Here is a 17,718-nt window from a genome sequence, read left to right on the forward strand (position 1 = left end):
TGCTATCTAGCAATGTGCTCTATGTGGGGCTGCCTTTGTATGTAGTTCAGAAACTGCTGTTGGTTCAGAATGCGGCAGCTAGGTTGGTCTCTGGGTCATCTAGGAGAGACCATATGACTCCTGTGTTGAAGGAACTACACTGGCTGTCGATAAGTTTCTGGGCAAAATACAAAGTGCTGGTTATTACCTATAAAGCCCTAAATAGGTTAGGCCCTGGGTATTTAAGAGAACGTCTTCTTCACCATGAGCCCCACTGCCTGTTAAGATGGAGAGATTTGTCTGTGGTTGCCAACAACTTGTCTGCAGTGCTGGCGCGTCCATTAAGGCGAACTAGGCAGTTGCCTAGGGCGCCCAAATGGAGGGGGCACTGGCCAGCCTGCCGCCCCCCGCCGCCGCTCGGTGCCGCTCCTTTTCTTTCACGCGCCACACAGCCTGCTGGCGCCCGCCCACTTCTCATTACACGTGGCCCGCCCTCCGGAGGCCAAGGCAGGCGCTGCTGCTGTGCTGCTCGTGCCTCGTGTCTCACACGCAGGCGCAGCAGCAGACCGCAGTTTCCCTCCTTGGCGCCTGGCCCGGAGTCGCTAGCGGAGGTGCTGGGCTGCTGGCGGAGCTGCGGGCTGGTCGGACAACGACGAGGTAAGAAGGCGGCAGCGCCAGGCCAGGAGGCGGCGGGGGCCTCATCAAGGCCACCTGGGGCCAGGGGCGGCGGGCGAGGGGGAAGGCGCGGCAGCAGGGGCCTGGCCGCGGGCGGGCGCGCAGGCCGTGGCGCGGCCCAGGGACTCCGTGGGGAGAGGCTTTGGGGCATTCTTAAATATGGTTATTTTCCAAGGGAATTATGGCTGACAGGAAAAAACCATCTGGAGCTCAGTTCCGCAAATGAAAGGCAGAAAGAGCCAAGGAAGACGCCAAGCAAGAGGTGTTCTTCCGGAAATACCTTTGTAAAACAAGTACAGAACAAAAAGATGACAGTACCATTGGTGAAACTACCATTGAGGAAACTCCTAGTACAAGTGGTATTGGTCTTACTACAAGTGGTATTACTTCTGAGGACAAAGTCTCACAGTCCGGAGATATTCCAGTGGAACACACAGAGGAAACCGAGGATTTTGAGGAAACTGAGAGTACTGCAATTACTACAAAACACGTTGGTATTGTGCCTAGCTTGGATTACAGTGACCCTGCTAACTGGCCTAACTATTGCAGTGAAAATTTGCGACAGCTTATTGTTCAGCATGGCCCACGGCAGATTGTATCATATAAATTTCCAAAAGACTCCCAAAAAAGAAAATTCTCTCCTGTCTATTACAAGAGGAAACTGGCAAATGGTGAAGAAATGTGCTGTCATTGGCTGATATATTCTACCTCAAAAGATAGGCTGTTCAGCAAAAGAGATGGTGGAGCAACAGCTTTACAAGACCCAGGTTCAAAAGACTGGAAGAACATTGGAGCAATTCTGTCGGCACATGAGAGGAGTACTCTCCATCTATACAGTTACCAGGCGTGGAGAGAACTTGAATTGCGCTTACAGAAAGGAAAAACAATTGATAATATCAACCAACAGAAAATAAGGGAAGAAGAGCAATATTGGTGACAAATCTTGGAACGCTTGATTGCTGCGGTCAGATTTCTTGGCATGCAAAACATGGCATTTCGTGGTACAACTGAAAAGTTGTACAGTGCGAACAATGGAAATTTCTTGAAGCTTGTTGAATTTTTGGCTCTTTTTGACCCTGTCATGGCTGAACATGTGCGCAGAGTTAAAGATGAAGAAACTATGGTTCACTACTTAGGAAAAGAGATCCAAAATGAGCTTCTAGAGCTTCTAGCAACTTCCATAAAACAGAACATTTTAGCACGTATAAACTCCGCCAAATACTACTCAGTTATTTTGGACTGTACACCTGAAGTTACTCATACTGAACAAATGACTATGATTGTACGTTTTGTCGATGTAATCATGCCATCAGATACTGAAGCATCTGAGCCTGAGGTTACAATAAAAGAACGTTTCTTGGGATTTGTTCCTCTAAAGAAGACTACTGGTGCCTTTATGGCAGAAACTCTTCTTTGGCTGCTTGAGCAAATGGGATTACCACTTGAGAATCTGCGTGGTCAAGGTTATGATAATGGGAGTAACATGAGAGGTAAAGAACATGGAGTACAAAAGAGAGTTCTTGATATAAATCCACGTGCCTTTTTCGTGCCCTGCAGTGTGCACTCTCTCAATTTGGTTGTCAATGCTGCTGCTAAGAGTGGCCGGGAAGCAACAGGCTTCTTCATGTTGGCTCAACAGATCTATAATTATTTCTCTGCATCAACGCAGCATTGGCAAATACTAACTAGCCATGTACCTACCATTACTGTTAAGCCTTTGAGTCAAACAAGATGGGAGAGTCGGATTGATGCTTTGAAACCACTGAGATATCATCTTGGTAGTATATATGATGCTTTAATGGAGATCTATAATGAACCACACCCACATAAAACAACAAGTGAATCTCTTGTTGTAGCTAAGGGTCTTGCTGAAGGCATTAGTAAGTTCAAGTTTGTGGTATCCCTTGTTGTATGGTACAACATGCTTTTTGAAATAAATCTGACAAGCAAACTACTACAAAATAAGGAAACTGATTTAAGTTCAGCTACAAGTCAATTACAAGTAACCAAGAATTATCTTGTGGGCTGTAGGTGTGATGATGGTTTTGAACAAGTTTTGATAGATGCTAGTGTGATTGCAAAGGAGTTAGAAATATTACCAAACTTTGAGACAGAACAATTTAGACAAAGGAGAAAGAAAAAACAGTTTGGGTATGAGGCCCCAGATGAGGCTCCACAAGATCCAAAGCAAAAATTCAAAGTGGATTTCTATTATGCTATTTTAGATATGGCCATTCAATCTGTTGAAGAGAGATTCCAACAACTACAACACTATAATTCCGTATTTGGCTTCCTGTATGATATATACAGCATCAACAAAAAATGTACTGAAGATGTACGAAAGGCCTGCAAGACTTTGGAGCAGTCATTGACACACAATGAAAACAAAGGTATTGATGCTGAAGATCTGTGCTGTGAACTTCAAGCAGTTGCTCGAAGGCTTCCAGAGTCTATGCCACCACAAAAAGTACTTCTCTTCATACTACAACACAAAATCCAGAATAGTGTGCCTAATGTTTTTGTTTCTCTTAGGATCCTTCTCACACTTCCAGTGTCAGTGGCAAGTGGTGAACGCAGTTTTTCAAAACTCAAACTTATAAAAACACACATACGCTCAACTATGCTCCAAAAGAGACTAGTTGGTTTGGCAACTATATCAATCGAACATGCTGAAGCATCAGCACTTGACCTGAAGGAACTATTAACAAAATTTGCAAAGGAAAAGGCACGTAAAATAAGATTTTGATTTGCTTGAAATTGAAACATTAAAGAGACTTAAATTTCAGCATCACATTTAACATTTTTCAAAGTGATTTCTCTGCTAAAACTGTGTTCTGTTTGAGAAAATAAATCAGAAATTGTTTTATGACTTGTTTTCACAATTTTTAAAAAACAAATTAACAATTTCAAATTCTGTGCTTTTCATTCTTCCTATAATACATCTGTGTTTGAAATATGATTGGCCGGGGTGGGGGGGGCGCCAGAAGGTGATCTCGCCTAGGGCGCAAAAAACCCTAGCACCGGCCATGCTTGTCTGTGGTTGCCAACAACCCGTGAATGGGCCTTCTCAGTTGCAGCCCCTGGACTTTGGAATGTGCTCCCTGTTGAAATAAGAGCCTCCCCATCTCTGGCAACTTTTAAAAAGGCACTGAAAACACATTCATTCACCCAGGCTTTTAATTAGAGTTGTAGTTTTAATATTTTTAATATTGGGTTTTTAATGTTTTCAATGATTTTAATGGTTAATTGATTTGATGTTTTGAATGATTTTAATTATAAACCGCCCAGAGATGCCAAGTTTTGGGCAGTATAGAAATATTTTAAATAAATAAATAAAAGGTAGCAAAAGAACATTCCAAGGGGAGCAAGGCAAGGAGAAGCAATCAGCTGGATGGTGGAAATCCACCTTCGGAGTACTTCCTATCAGTGGCAATTCAATAGCTGGGAAGGTTTTTTACTGCTGCAACTTGCTCATGTACACAGGACTTGGGACAGCTTCCTTGTTAAATTTGGCACTACTTAGGGCAAGTGTCATTCTGCATGCCCTCCCTGTGGATCTGGTTCCATAAATGTGGTATAGTGAATTGAATATTGGAGTTGGGCTGTGCAGATCTGAGTTCAAACTTCTTCTCAGCCATCAAGTTCACCTTGGGCAAGTCTCTGTCTCTTAAACTAATTTGCCTTGTTGCAAATTAGAGAGGAGAGCTGGTCTTGTGGTAGCAAGCATGACGTCCACTTAGCTAAGCAGAGTCTGCCCTAAGCAGTCTAAGCAGAGACGACATGTGAGCACTGTAAGATACTTCCATTAGGGGATGGAACCTCTCTGGGAAGAGCATCTAGGTTCCCAGTTCCCTCCCTGGCTGCATCTCCAAGATAGGGCTGAGAGATTCTTGCCTGCAACCTTGGAGAAGCTGCTGCCAGTCTGGGTAGACAATGCTGAGCTAGATGGACCTATGGTCTGACTCCGTATATGGCAGCTTCTTACAGTATATCTCTATCTCTATCTATCTATCTATCTATCTATCTATCTATCTATCTATCTATCTATCTATCTATCTCCTCATTTATGCCCTGAACTTCTTGAAGAATGGGTGAGATATAAATCTATGGATAAATAGGGTTTGGTACCCAGAACATGCCACCTGAGTGAACCACCTCACCTGTGTCTGGTGGGCCCTTCTAGGCTTTTACACAGACTGGGAGAAAACAGAGATGTTTACCCTCTGGGCAGTTTACTATAATGATTATGATAAATGTAACATTTAAAGAGAGATTCCAGCAGTGTGACTTTGGCTTCCCCCATCTTCACAAGCTATTCGACAAACAGGCATTTTATCAAGTAGATAAAATGCTGCTTCTGATTTGCCTGCCTTCCAGGGCCATAATCATAGGTTGCATGTGAGGGCCTATCCCTTAGGGATACTCTAACTTGTCCCTACAATCAGGTTCTGTACCAGAGGACTGGAAAGCAGCCAATGTGACTTCGATTTTCAAAAAGGGATCCGGGGGGATTCGGGAAATTACAGGCTGGGCAGCTTAACTTCTGTGCTGGGTAAATTGATGGAAAGCATACTTAAGGACAAAATTGTTAAGCACATAGAAGAAAAGGCCTTGTTGAAGGAGAACCAGTATGGCTTCTGCAAGGGAAAGTCTTGCCTCACTAACCTTTTGGAGTTCTTTGAGAGTGTCAACAGGCATGTGGAAAACAGTCATCTGGTTGTCACAGTATACTTGGATTTCCAAAAAGCTTTTGATAAAGTTCCCCACCAAAAGCTCTTGAGTAAACTTAGCAGTCATGGAATAAGGGGACAGGTTCATGTGTGGAAACAGAAAGTAGGAATGAATTGACAGTTTTCACAATAGAGGTAGGTAGGAAGTGGGGTCCCTTGGGGATCGGTACTGCGACCAGTGCTCTTTAACTAGATAACTAATGATCTAGAAGTTGGGGTGACCAGCGAAGTGGCCAAATTTGCAGATGACACTCAACTATTTAGGGTAGTGAAATCCACAATGGATTGTGAGGAACTCCAAAAAGTTCTCTCCAAACTGGGGGAGTGGGTGACAAAATGGCAAATGCAGTTCAATGTAAGCAAGTGTAAAGTGATGTACATTGGGGCAAAAAACACCAACTTCACATATACGCTGATGGGATCTGAGCTGTCGGTGACTGACCAGGAGAGAGCTTGGGGTTGTGGTGGACAGCTTATTGAATGTGTCATCTCAGTGTGTGGCAGTTGTGAAAAAGGGTAATTCCATGCTAGGAATCATTAGGAAGGGGATTTAAAATAAAAATGCTAATATTATCATGTTCTTATACAAATCTATGGTGCGGCCACATCTGGAGTACTGCATACAGTTTTGGTTACCGTATCCTAAGAAGGATATTGTAGAACTAGAACAGGTGCAGAAGAGGGCAACCAAGGTGATCAGGGGCCTAGAGCACCTTCCTTATGAGGCAAGGCTATAGCATCTGGGGCTCTTTACTTTGGAAAAGAGGTGACTAAGGGGAGATATGATTGAGGTATATAAAATTATGCATGGAGTGGAGAAAGTGGACAGATAATTTTTTCTCCCTCTCTCACAACACTAGAACCAGGGGTCATTGCATGAAACTAAAGGTTGGGAAATTTAGGATCGACAAAAGGAAGTCCTTTTTCACACAGCACATAATTAATCTATGGAATTATCTGCCACAGGATGTGGTGATGGCTATTAACTTGGATAGGTTTAAAAGTGGCCTGGACAAACTCATGGAGGACAGGTCTATCAACGCGGCTAATAATTTTTTTTAGATTGTGAACTCTTTGGGGACAGGGATCCATCTTATTTATTTGTTATTACTCTGCATAAATCGCCCTGAGTCATTTTTGAGAAGGGTGGTATAGAAATTGAATGAATGAATGAATAAATAAAAGTCAGGTGGCTGTGGGCCATCTCCAGCCTCAGAGGCACGATGCCTCTCAATACCAGTTGCAGGGGAGCCACATACCTCATGCCTGTGGGCTCCGCAGAGGCATCTGGTGGGCCACTGTGTGAAACAGGATGCTGGACTAGATGATGGGCCTTGTGCTTGATCCAGCAGGGCTGTTCTTATGTCAGCCACTATTATTATATGTAGACATAAAATAATAGTAGCTAATAACAGAATGATTATTATAGCAGATTATTTATTTTCTGCACTAAGCTCCATTCTGCACCTCCCAACATACCCTTGTGGCTCCCTCACCACAAAAGTTCTGGATGTGGGCTTACTCATTCCCTCCAACATTTTACAGATGCAAGTGGGGGATGTGCTTATATAACACTCCTGTTAACATATCAGTAGTTAACTGAGGAACTAGCAATGGCACAGATGTATCCGGATTATGCGACCAAGCCAGGCAATGATGGTTCTAGCTCCACTTGATGCACCCCACTGGGGCAAGGAGAGAAAAATAAACGCTATGCTCCAGTGAGGTGAGGAATGACAATGGCAGTGGAGGGCCACGTGGCAGAAGCCCTGCACTTGCTGCCCCCATGCTCCTCCCTACACCCATGGCTGAAGTAACCACCTCATCCTGCCTCATTGAAGGTCTGCCTTGGCTTTGGCTCTGAGCATGCTCCTAAACTGGACTCACTGTGCTATAGATGTTACATCTGTTTTCACCCAAGTAGAAAGGGCAAAGAGATTCTCAACACAAAGAGGAAATCTGATGCTTTCCAGTCCAAATGTTCCTGACATCCACTGTGTCACTGCCTCACAGTAGAGGATGCTCAAAAGAAGTCATAGCCGGTGAACCAAGAGCAATCGGCAGTCTTTCCTGATTTATTACTTCGTTCATTAATCCATATATAAAATGCAATTTAGGATAAGGCTCAGAAATCCTTGCTGTGACACATTCTCGCATATTTGATAAATGATTCCTCTGGCAGAGACTTGAAGGGCATCTGCAGTAAATTGTGCTGAGATCTATTTTTCAAAACAGTCTTGAAAAATCCTATCAAATTAGAGGATATCCCTTAGATAAGGGTAAGTGATGAGATTTCTATCACTTGGCTGTGTGTCTCATAAGTCAGAAAAATGGAAGAAAGTGAATAACCCTCCCAATAAAAATGTTGGCTTTCTTTTCTCATCAGGGATGGACTGAGAGGCTGTCAACCAGCCAAGCAGGAAGCAGAAACAGTCCAGAGTGCTTACATGACCTCATATAAATGTCAGGGCCACCCCCGCCCCCAGGTCTGTTTGTGTATCCTGCTGCTGCAATGCTTCATCTTTCTTGCGCTGCAGACTTCTTGTTTGCTTGTTCTTCGTGCATCACAGTTTACTGCTAGCAAGTGGGAGGCTGCTTTACAAAGCTTCTGAATTAACACTCGACTCATTCTGCACTCCAGTGCAGGTGCACTGCATACGCCAACTACAAGAATGAGTGCATGTGGGGTGTGTGTGAAGAAATAGAGAAGCATTGCTGGGTCTGTGTCACTGAGAGGGCTGGTTCTCAGCACAACACACAGCGGCTACTTAAAAGGCTTTTGAATGGAAACTCAAATCCTTCTACATTCCAGTGTAGTTATACTGCATATTGGTGGTAAAGCCGCACATACAGATGAGAAGTTTGTGAGTTAACCTTTCACCACCTAGATTGTCCCCATCATGTGAAGCATCTCAGACAATCCGTACGGTGAGGGGTTCTCACATGTTAGTGCCACATAGTGGCAGCCTTGTTCCGAGTCAGTATTACTTACTTTCACTAGTAACATCACTCCAAGAGCTCAGGCAGTTCTTATTGCCTGAGAACCTTTCCCATGGAAATGCCAGAGTGAATGCAAAGCAAGTCTGCTGCCACAGAATTATGGCCTCCCCATGGAGAGCAGTGTGAAGCAGGCACAGCACAGACGCCTTTTTAAGAGGTTTCCCACACAGCAGCTGTAAAGGAAGATATGGACCTGAATAACTGTCTTGACTGACAAGTGTCTCAATAACACAGAGCACATATGTGCAGGAAAGAGGATGGTGGGCCTAACAGTACCTCAGAGGGAATTTTAAGACTCCCCTTCCGTACAACCCCATCTGGTTGCCCAAGACTTCACTGGGAGGAACAATCCGAGGAACATCCTCTTGAGAAGCCACAGCAAAAGCTGAGGGCATGCCCTCTTTCCTTTTCATTTACATAGGCATCTCTCCAGCCACCTGGAGTGGGGAAGTAACTTGCCTAGGAAGCATGAGGTTGCCGGTTTGAATCCCCACCGGTATGTTTCCCAGACTATGGGAAATGCCTATATCGGGTAGCAGTGATATAGGAAGGTGCTGAAAGGCATCATCTCAGGAGATGGCCATGGTAAACCCCTCCTGTATTCTACCAAAGAAAAACCACAGGGCTCTGTGGTTGCCAGGAGCCGACACTGACTCGATAGCGCAGCTTTAGGCAGCTCTCCAAGCTGTACTCACTTGCTCCACCTTCATCCTCACAGATAGGCACTGTCTTGCAAGTAGGCCTTTATTCCCAAGCAGGCTCTAATTGCAGCTCCTGACTGGGATATTGATTCAGGATGAAATACAGATCAAATCTGATATAATGCTATTGTACTAGCCATAGGCTGTGACAGAATAAAATCAAGATGTGCCTGGAAAACTTTATGATCAGTAACACATAGCGGCTATTCTCATGCGCAGGCAAAACCAGAAGGAAACCCCAGCTGTTAGCCTGGGTTAAGGGTGCAAATGTGCCATTAGCCCAGGCTAACTGATCATGTGTTGGTGCCATGTGGCTCCATGTGGCACCCACACACCAGCTCCTGGCAGTCTCCTGGCAGTGTTGACAAACATTTCATAAAGCATTGCATACTTGCGTGGTGTGTTATAGGAGTTCTGGGGGGCTTCTGGCCCCCCAAAGCTCCCTACTGTTGGCAGAAGCTGGCAATTGTCTGGGCAGGCAATCTGCCCAGCAGGAAACCCACAAGCAGGAGATGAAAACATATTTCCTCTCACAATACTGCTCCTCTGCAACTGGTATTCAAAGACATACTACAGCTGCACCTGGGGACAGCATATTGCCACTAAGACTAGCTGCTACTAATCAACTTTGTTGATTAGTCTAAGTTTGTCTAACCCACTTTTGAGGACATCTAAATTAGCAGTTATCACCACATTTTGTGGTAGCAAATTCCTTAGAATCTCCTCCAATTAGCTTCATAGGATAACCTCTGCTTCTAGTGTTGCGAGGGAGGGACAAGGACTTATCTCCATCCCGTTTATAAGAACAGCCTTGCCAGATCAGGCCCAAGATCTATTTAGTCCAGCATCCTGTTTCACACAGTGGTCCACTAGCTGCCTCTTGAGAAGCCCACAGCAAAAGGTGAGGGCGTGCCCTCTTTCTTGCTGTTGCTCCCATACAACTGATATTTAAAGGCATCTTGCCTGAGATTGGAGATGGCCTATAGCTAGAGGCGCTATTAGGACCGGGCCTCAGGGATCTGGTCCAGTCTTCCACCATGGGGGGGCCTCCGAAAGCTCCCCACAGGGCCTCCATAACGGCAGTGGCATGCCTGCCTGCCCATCAGCAACTGGCAGCAGGCCGGCCACCATGTGTGCCTGTAGTCATCTGCAGCAATGTGTACCTCCAAATGTACTCCCCCCATGTGGTGCTGCTCAATGATGAGTGAGGGGGCAGCGGCAGCCTCTAAGTGCCGCCGGCTGTGGTATGGCCAGACTGCTCTGGCTGGCAGCAGTGCAGTGTTAGTTACAGTGTGTGTGTGGTGGGGAGGGGACCTCCGGTGGGGATGGGGCCACGCCACCACTAGCGGCTGTGCTGCACCGCCAAAACCCATGGCACCGCCAGCTCCAGTGGCCATGTGCTTTGCTGCCTTGGGTGGGGCTGCCTCAGCAAAAAGTAAATAAAAGGGAGGAATGCCCCCTCGGCTGACCTGCTTGGCCACCTGCCACAATGAATGAGACTTGGGCAAGGAGTAGGGTTGGCATATTCTGGCTTTCCAGTGCCTAATTTGCATATTATGTAAATTGGCGTGAATAACTTTTGAGCAGAATAGTGACTGCACGTTTTGCTCCATAATTCCGCTTCTACAAGGGTTAGAGCTTAGCTTTAAAAGGAAGGAAGGAAGGAAGGAAGGAAGGAAGGAAGGAAGGAAGGAAGGAAGGAAGGAAGGAAGGAAGGAAGGAAGGAAAGAAAGAAAGAAAGAAAGAAAGAAAGAAAGAAAGAAAGAAAGAAAGAAAGATGAAATCCAGGCCAATTGGGGTGACCTAAGCAATCTGGGTGAGATCCTTAAAATCCGGGTGAAACCCAAAATTTGGGGGGGGGGGCTCCAAAGCCCTTCAGGTCAGGGCTCCAAAATTACCTAGGTGTGCCAGTGCCTATAGCCACCAAACCAGCTGCCATTGATAGACCTGTCCTCCATGAATTTATCTAAGCCCCTTTTAAAGCCATCCAAGCTAGTGGCCATCAACACATCCTGTGGCAGATAATTCCATAAATGAATGTTGTGCTGTGTGAAAAAGTACTTCCTTTTGCTGGTCCTAAACTTCCTGACATTCAGTTTCATGGTATGACCCCTGGTTCTAGTATTGTGGGCGGGGGGATTCTCTTTGTTCACTCTCTTTACTCCATTCAAAATATTATACACCTCTATCATATCTCCCTGTAGTTGCCTCTTAGCTAAAAGCCCACAGGTACTGTAGCCTTGCCTCATAAGGAAGGTGCTCCAGGTCCCTGATCATATTGGTTGCCCTCTTCTTTTCCAGTTCTACAATGCAGAACAGTATGCAGTATTCCAAATGTGGCTGCACCATAGATTGGTATAAGGGCATTATAACATTCATTCATTCAATCATTCAGTTTTTATACCGCCCTTCCAAAAAAGGCTCAGGGCAGTTTACATAAAAATAAAACAAAACAATTAAAAACAAAACTATAAAAAAACAGCATAAAACTACTTACCAATTAAAACATTTAAACAGTTAAAAACCCTGGAGAACCAGGCTGAACATCTACAGCAGTTAAAAACAATTTACAATATTAAAAGTCCAGGAAGGCCAGGCCAAACAGATAGGTTTTAGGGGCTCTCCTGAAGGCCAGCAATGAATTCAGGTTACTGTTAGGGGCACCCCAACATATTAGACCCAGAGGTACCAACTCAGAAGTATATGGAATTCAGGCCTATGTCTGATTTCATTTTATATTAAGAAATGAATTAATGCCTGGGCTCAGGGTGAATTGACACCCCAGATCTCAACTGGTCTGTGAGGGAAGAGGCAATCCAGCATTGTATTGTGAAATGGGTACTCAAGGAAGCACAAAAGCCAGGTCAGAACAATCCAAATGCTAAAATGTGACTCACTATCAGATAATGTCTGTGGAAGAGGCCAGATGCTGATCTCCCCTTTCCTGTTGCAAGAAGTCTATGTTAATCTTTGTCAATGATTGACTCAATTGCTCTCTACAGAAATTCAACATAGGTAAATGCACACAAATAAAACACCTATAGACTTTAATTCTTACTTCACTTTAACACCTTTTGGGATCAGGCTAGCAAATCTGGGACAAGAGAAGATGCCCATTTGTAGCTCAGAGATGCAGATTTGCTTTGGGCAATGTCCCCCCCTTTCTAAGCTCACAGTTTACAGAAGATGGGATTCAGATCTCTCTGGACTGGCCAATATCCTGAATAATTAAAAGATATTATCCAGAAGGTAACAGCATTGTCACCCTTTTGGGGACCCAGGAAAAGATGAGGAGATTTGAATAGACTATGAGAGATCAAAGGAAAAATACAACTATAAAGAACAGGCTTACTGGACAGAGAGCTAGCAGTCTTGTGCCTACACACAATCTTGGGCCTACAAGCAAGATCTGCTCATGAGCAATCCAAGGGTTTGCTGCCCAAGCCGTGGGGCTAGAGGCAGGAACTCTTTCCATGGGACAGGAACTGTCTGTGACTTCCACTGCGCAGTGAGAAGTCAAGACTTCCCCAGCCATGGTGCTCTGACTCTCAGCCGTGCTCTGACCAAACTGCATGCTTGATATAAAGCTCCTGTCTCCAGCCAAAAGCTTCTCTCCTTCAGCGGAAAGCTCCACCGTTCTCAAGCCTCTGATCTGGGTAAGATGCTGCCTCCACAAGCCTTGGATCCCTCCATCCTTTCCCTTCCTTCTCCTCCCCCCACCCCCTCTACTAATTTCTGATTTCCCCAACCCATGCTAGTCCTCAACCTTCCTTACCCCCCCCTTTTTCCATCTATATCGGAATTATATTAGGCTTTAGGAAGTTTTCACACACACACACACACACACACGTTAGTTAGGAACTAACTCTCACGCTGCGCACCTACTTCTTCTGGGGGAGTGTAACTTCATCCAAATATTAGCATTTTTATTTTCAATCTCCTTCCTAATGATCCCTTGCATGTAATTTGCCTTTTCACAGCTACCGCGAAATGAGTCAACACTTTCAGTGAGCTGCCCACCATGACCCCTAGATCTCTCTTTTGGTCAGCCACTGACAGCTCAGACCCCTTAAATGTGTATGTGGAGTTGGTTTTGGGGTTTTTTGCCCCAATATGCAAAATTTCACACTTCCTAACATTGAACCGGATTTGCCATTTTGTCAGTTTGAACCACATTTTCCACTCACTCAGTTTGCAGAGATCCTTTTGGAACTCCTCACAATCTGTTTTGGATTTCAGTACTCTAGATAGTTTAGTATCCACTTCGCTGCTTACCCCAACTTCTAGATTATTTATGAACAAGTTAAAGAGCACTGGTCCTAGTACCGATCCCTGGGGTGCCCCACTTCTTACTGCCCTTCATTTAGAGAACTGTCCATTTATTCCTATCCTCCATTTCCTGTCATTTACCAATCCACACATGAACATGTCCCCTTATGCCATGACTGCTAGCTTTACTCAAGAACCTTTCATGGGAAACTCTGGCAAAATCTTTTTTGAGGTCCAAGTATGCTACATCAAGTGGATCACCTTTATCCACATGCCTGTTGACACTTTCAAAGAACTTGAAAAGGTTAGTGAGGCAAGACTTGCCCTTGCAGAAGCCATGCTGATTCTCCTTCAGCATGACCTGTTCTTCTATATGTTTAACAATTTTGTCCCAAAGTATGCTTTCCATCAATTTACCAGCACAGAAGTTAAGCTAATCGTCCTGTAGTTTCCCTGATCCCCCTGGATCCCTTTTTGAAAATCAGAGTTACTTTAGCAACTTTCCAGTCCTGTGTATAGAGCCTGATTGTAGGGACAAGTTAAATATTCTTGCTAGGAGATCAGCAATTTCACATTTGAATTCCTTCAGAACTCTTGGGTGGATTATTATTATTATTACTACTACTACTACTACTACTACTACTACTACTACTATTATTGCCATCTGGCCCTGGTTATTTGTTTGTTTTAGTTTTTCAAATCAATTTAGAACATTCTTTCTCATCACCTCAGATTGGCCCATTCTTCAGCCACCAAGCCTGAGAAGTTCAGTCCTGGAGCGGATGTATGGTCAGTATCCTCTGCCATGAAGACAGGAGCAAATAACTCATTCAGCTTATCTGCACTCTCCTTATCCTCCTTAATTATCCTTTTAATGCTCTTATCATCTATGGGTTCAACTGCCTCCCTGGTTTTCCCTTTGACACTTCTAGCTATATGCTCCTCAAACTCTCTTTTTGCATCCCTTAATGAGGCTATTCACATGATGGGGCAAAATCGGGCTAGCGGACGCTAGCCCGATTTCGCCCCATCGTGTGAACCACCAGGCTCAGCCGCGAGCCCGGTGGTTCCTAGGCGGGTAACCCGCCTAACTACCCCAGCCCTAAAACCAGGTTTGCGGAGTGAGCGCTCCACAAATCTGGTTTTAAAGATCATTAGTAGCTGTGGCGTGGCTCCGCTGTGCGGTTACTCATGAGTAGACCCCTGGAGGGGAGGCGATAAGCTGCCTCCTTGCTCCGGGGGTCTCCCCAGTATGCCCTGTGCACTCGCGCAAGGCATCATGGAGCTTCCGGGGGCCATGTGGCCCCCGAGCTCCCCAGCCCCTGCCGGCTCCGTCATGGAGCCAGCAATCGTGTGGGTGGCTGATCCGGCTGCCCAGGGCTCCCGCTCTGATCGTGAGACCCAGCTCATTGTCTCCTTGCATTTCGTTTGCCAGAGTTTATGTTCCTTTCTGTTCTCTTCTCTTCAAGGGAAGGGTAGGACTTCCCTCCTTGCCTTTTATAGCTTCTCTTACTAGCCATGCTGGCATCCTCCTGAACTTGATGGTGCCTTTCCTTCTCCTTGGTATTCATTCTAGCTGAGCTTCTATTATTATGGTTTTAAATAAGTTCCATGCTTTCCAGAGTGATTTCACCCTCCTGACTTTCCTTTTCAGCTTTTTACCATTCCCCTCATTTGTGAGAAGTTTCCTCTTCTGAAGTCTAACACAGGGTTTCTTAACCTTGGGCCCCCAGATATTGTTGGACTACAAATCCCATCATCCTCAGCCACAAAGGTCATGTCTGGGGCTGATGGGAGTTGTGGTCCAACATCTGGGGGCTCAAGTTTAACAAACCCTGGTCTAACACATCTGTGTTGGACTTCCTTGGCAATGCTCCACTTGCATATAAGCTGAATTGGATCACACTATGGTCACTGTTCCTCAATGCAGGTGATGATCTTATCTCTGGGCAAAGTGGGCAGTGCTCACCTTAAATTTCTCAGTCAGCCATTTTGTCTCTGCCTCCATTTTGTGTGCCAACTGCCTCCCTCTGTTGTTTCCTGCTGATATTGCCTACAGCCTCCTGCCAATTTAAAAGTTGTGAGGGTGGGTGACAATAGCACAGAACAATGAAAAGCCCCAGATCTTTTAAAATATTAATATTAGTAAGGCAGGAGCCAATGAGCATGCTCACTTTTCTTTTTGTTTAGTGAGTGGTCCCAGGACTGCCCTATAAGCCAATCAGAGGTAGACTGGGCTGACTGACTCCTAAGGCAGCCAATCAGAGTGCCCAGAGGGCAGAGAAGTATTTCTTTTAGCTACTCAGAAGAATCCAATCACCATTTTGGTTAGAGATCAGGTAGGCTGACCACCTTAAGTGGCACAGTAGGGAAATGCTTGACTAACAAGCAAAAGGTTGGCGGTTCGAATCCCCACTGGTATATTTCCCAGACAATGGGAAACACCTATATCGGGCAGCAGCAATATAGGAAGATACTGAAAGGCATAATCTCATATTGCACAGGAGGAGGCAATGGCAAACCCCTCCTGTATTCTACCAAAGAAAATCACAGGGCTCTGTGGGCAAAAGAAGCTGAAATCAACTTGATGGCACACTTTATCTTTACCAGGTAGGCTGGCTGGCTGGTGGTAATTCTGATCTTTTTCTGGCTTTTTTGTGTTTGTTTGGAGGGAATGCAACCTCTGCTTTCTCTCTCTTGTTCTCTGCTCTGATCAGTATGCAAAGCATTATGGCACATTCCAAACTGACATGCCATAAAACATTTGAAGAAACAGCAAACTGTAAGACTGGACTAATTAGATTAGAAACTGGCATAAGAAGCCAGAAAGTTTTTTTAGGGCATATGCATGGTTTTCTGAGTCCAAACTGCTTTTCAAATGATTGCAGAAGTGGCTTTTCCATGTGAGTGTGGTGTGTGTAGAGAAGGAATGGATTCTGTTGCTATGCAGAGAGCTAACCAAGTTTTTCTCTGTATTGTGGCCAGTAACTGTAACATTAATATGTCCACTGGTGGTTATGATTCCTTGGGCAAAGATGAAGGAAGTGATGTCTATTTAAAAACCAAACAAAAAACCAAACATTTGTTTCTTGATAGGATGGACACCCAGGCTAGGTAGTGGGCACACAAGGCAGACAGAGAGTGGCACTCAGCTGCAGAGGCATATCTAGGGAAAAATTCACCTAGGGCAAGCACTGAAATTGTGCCCCCTGTCCAAACATCTGACACCCATCTTTCAGATAACTTTACCATAATATCAGCTAAAAAAAAAAAAAAAGTCAAGCTGGTTAATCTTTTAATATTTCAAAAACGATTTGGCAGTGGATGTAGCCAGACCAAAAAATGCTGGAAAACTACAAATTTCAGTGTGCCTGGCTGGGCTCATGCAATACCCAAATACTATGTGGAGGTGTACTTGGAAAACTAAACAGAAGTGCCTGTCTAATTCTCTACTATGCATTGTAGCATCACTATTACATAAGTTGTAAAAATAAATGGAGAATTTGACTTTTCCCAGATACTCTGAAATAATTAAAGGATATGCAGAGTAAACTGTGTCACTGCTTGGAATATATTCTAGTATTTCAGAAAGACAGTTAAAAGGAGAGAAAGAGAGCACGAAACTCCCAGTGGGCCTTAATACTAAGGATTTCACACTGATTCAAAGACAAACTCACCATTAATAGCCATATTATTGAGACATCACATTTAACTCACTTATCACAAGAAGCAAAGTAAGAGCAAATGAATACAATCCTAATTCATAAGCTTCAGTTCAAGCCCTGATTCTCTGTACATAGTGCCAATCTGAATATGTGTACAGTGACTTATATTATATTAACAAGTTAATTTTAGCCCGTTGAATAACGGGCGCTAGGAAAGGAAGGGGCCCATATTCGCCCTCCCGCCCGGCTCCGTCGCCACCAGGCCTCGGCCGGCTTCCCCCGCCGCTTCTCCCCCATGCCCGGCTTCAGGCCCCAAATTCTCCCTCCAGGCTCCGGCGCGGCGGCGGAGCCTTGGCCAGCTTCCCCCGCCGCCTTTTTCCCCCTCATTCAGCGGCCGGGTGGACTCTGGGGGCGCCGCTGCCGGCCTCCGCGGCTGGGCCGGGCCATTCGCGGTCGGCTCTGTGCCACCGGCTGCTGCCGGCCTCCGTGCTGCCGCCGGCCTCTGCTCCGTCTTTTTTGGCCGAGGCGGCGGCTCTGCCGCCGCCTTGGCCAGTTTCCCCCGCCACCGCACACCCGGCCTTTTCGGGGTGGCTGCTTCTGGCCGCCCAAGATGGCCGCCGGTCGTGTCTCCCTTGCACTGTTCTGGGCATGCGCTTCGCGCATGCCCAGTACAGGCCAGGGAGGCACGAACACACGCCT

At 45.3% G+C, this 17,718-nt stretch overlaps 1 long non-coding RNA gene across 3 annotated transcripts in view; it reads right to left on the minus strand.

Annotated features, from left to right (window-relative positions):
- LOC128351552 (uncharacterized) overlaps positions 1–17,718 on the minus strand; it is a 107,250-nt gene that overhangs the window by 13,181 nt on the left and 76,351 nt on the right. For 2 of the 3 annotated variants that reach the window (XR_008319861.1, XR_008319862.1), the window contains exon 1: positions 15,324–15,439. The exons of the other annotated variant lie outside the window; for it this stretch is intronic. This is a non-coding gene — a long non-coding RNA (uncharacterized LOC128351552). Of the gene's footprint in view, positions 1–15,323; positions 15,440–17,718 lie in introns of those variants that run through there. 3 annotated transcript variants of the gene reach the window in all.

The sequence above is a fragment of the Hemicordylus capensis genome, chromosome 3, assembly GCF_027244095.1.
Source record: "Hemicordylus capensis ecotype Gifberg chromosome 3, rHemCap1.1.pri, whole genome shotgun sequence".
In the NCBI taxonomy this organism is placed as follows: Eukaryota; Metazoa; Chordata; class Lepidosauria; order Squamata; family Cordylidae; genus Hemicordylus; species Hemicordylus capensis.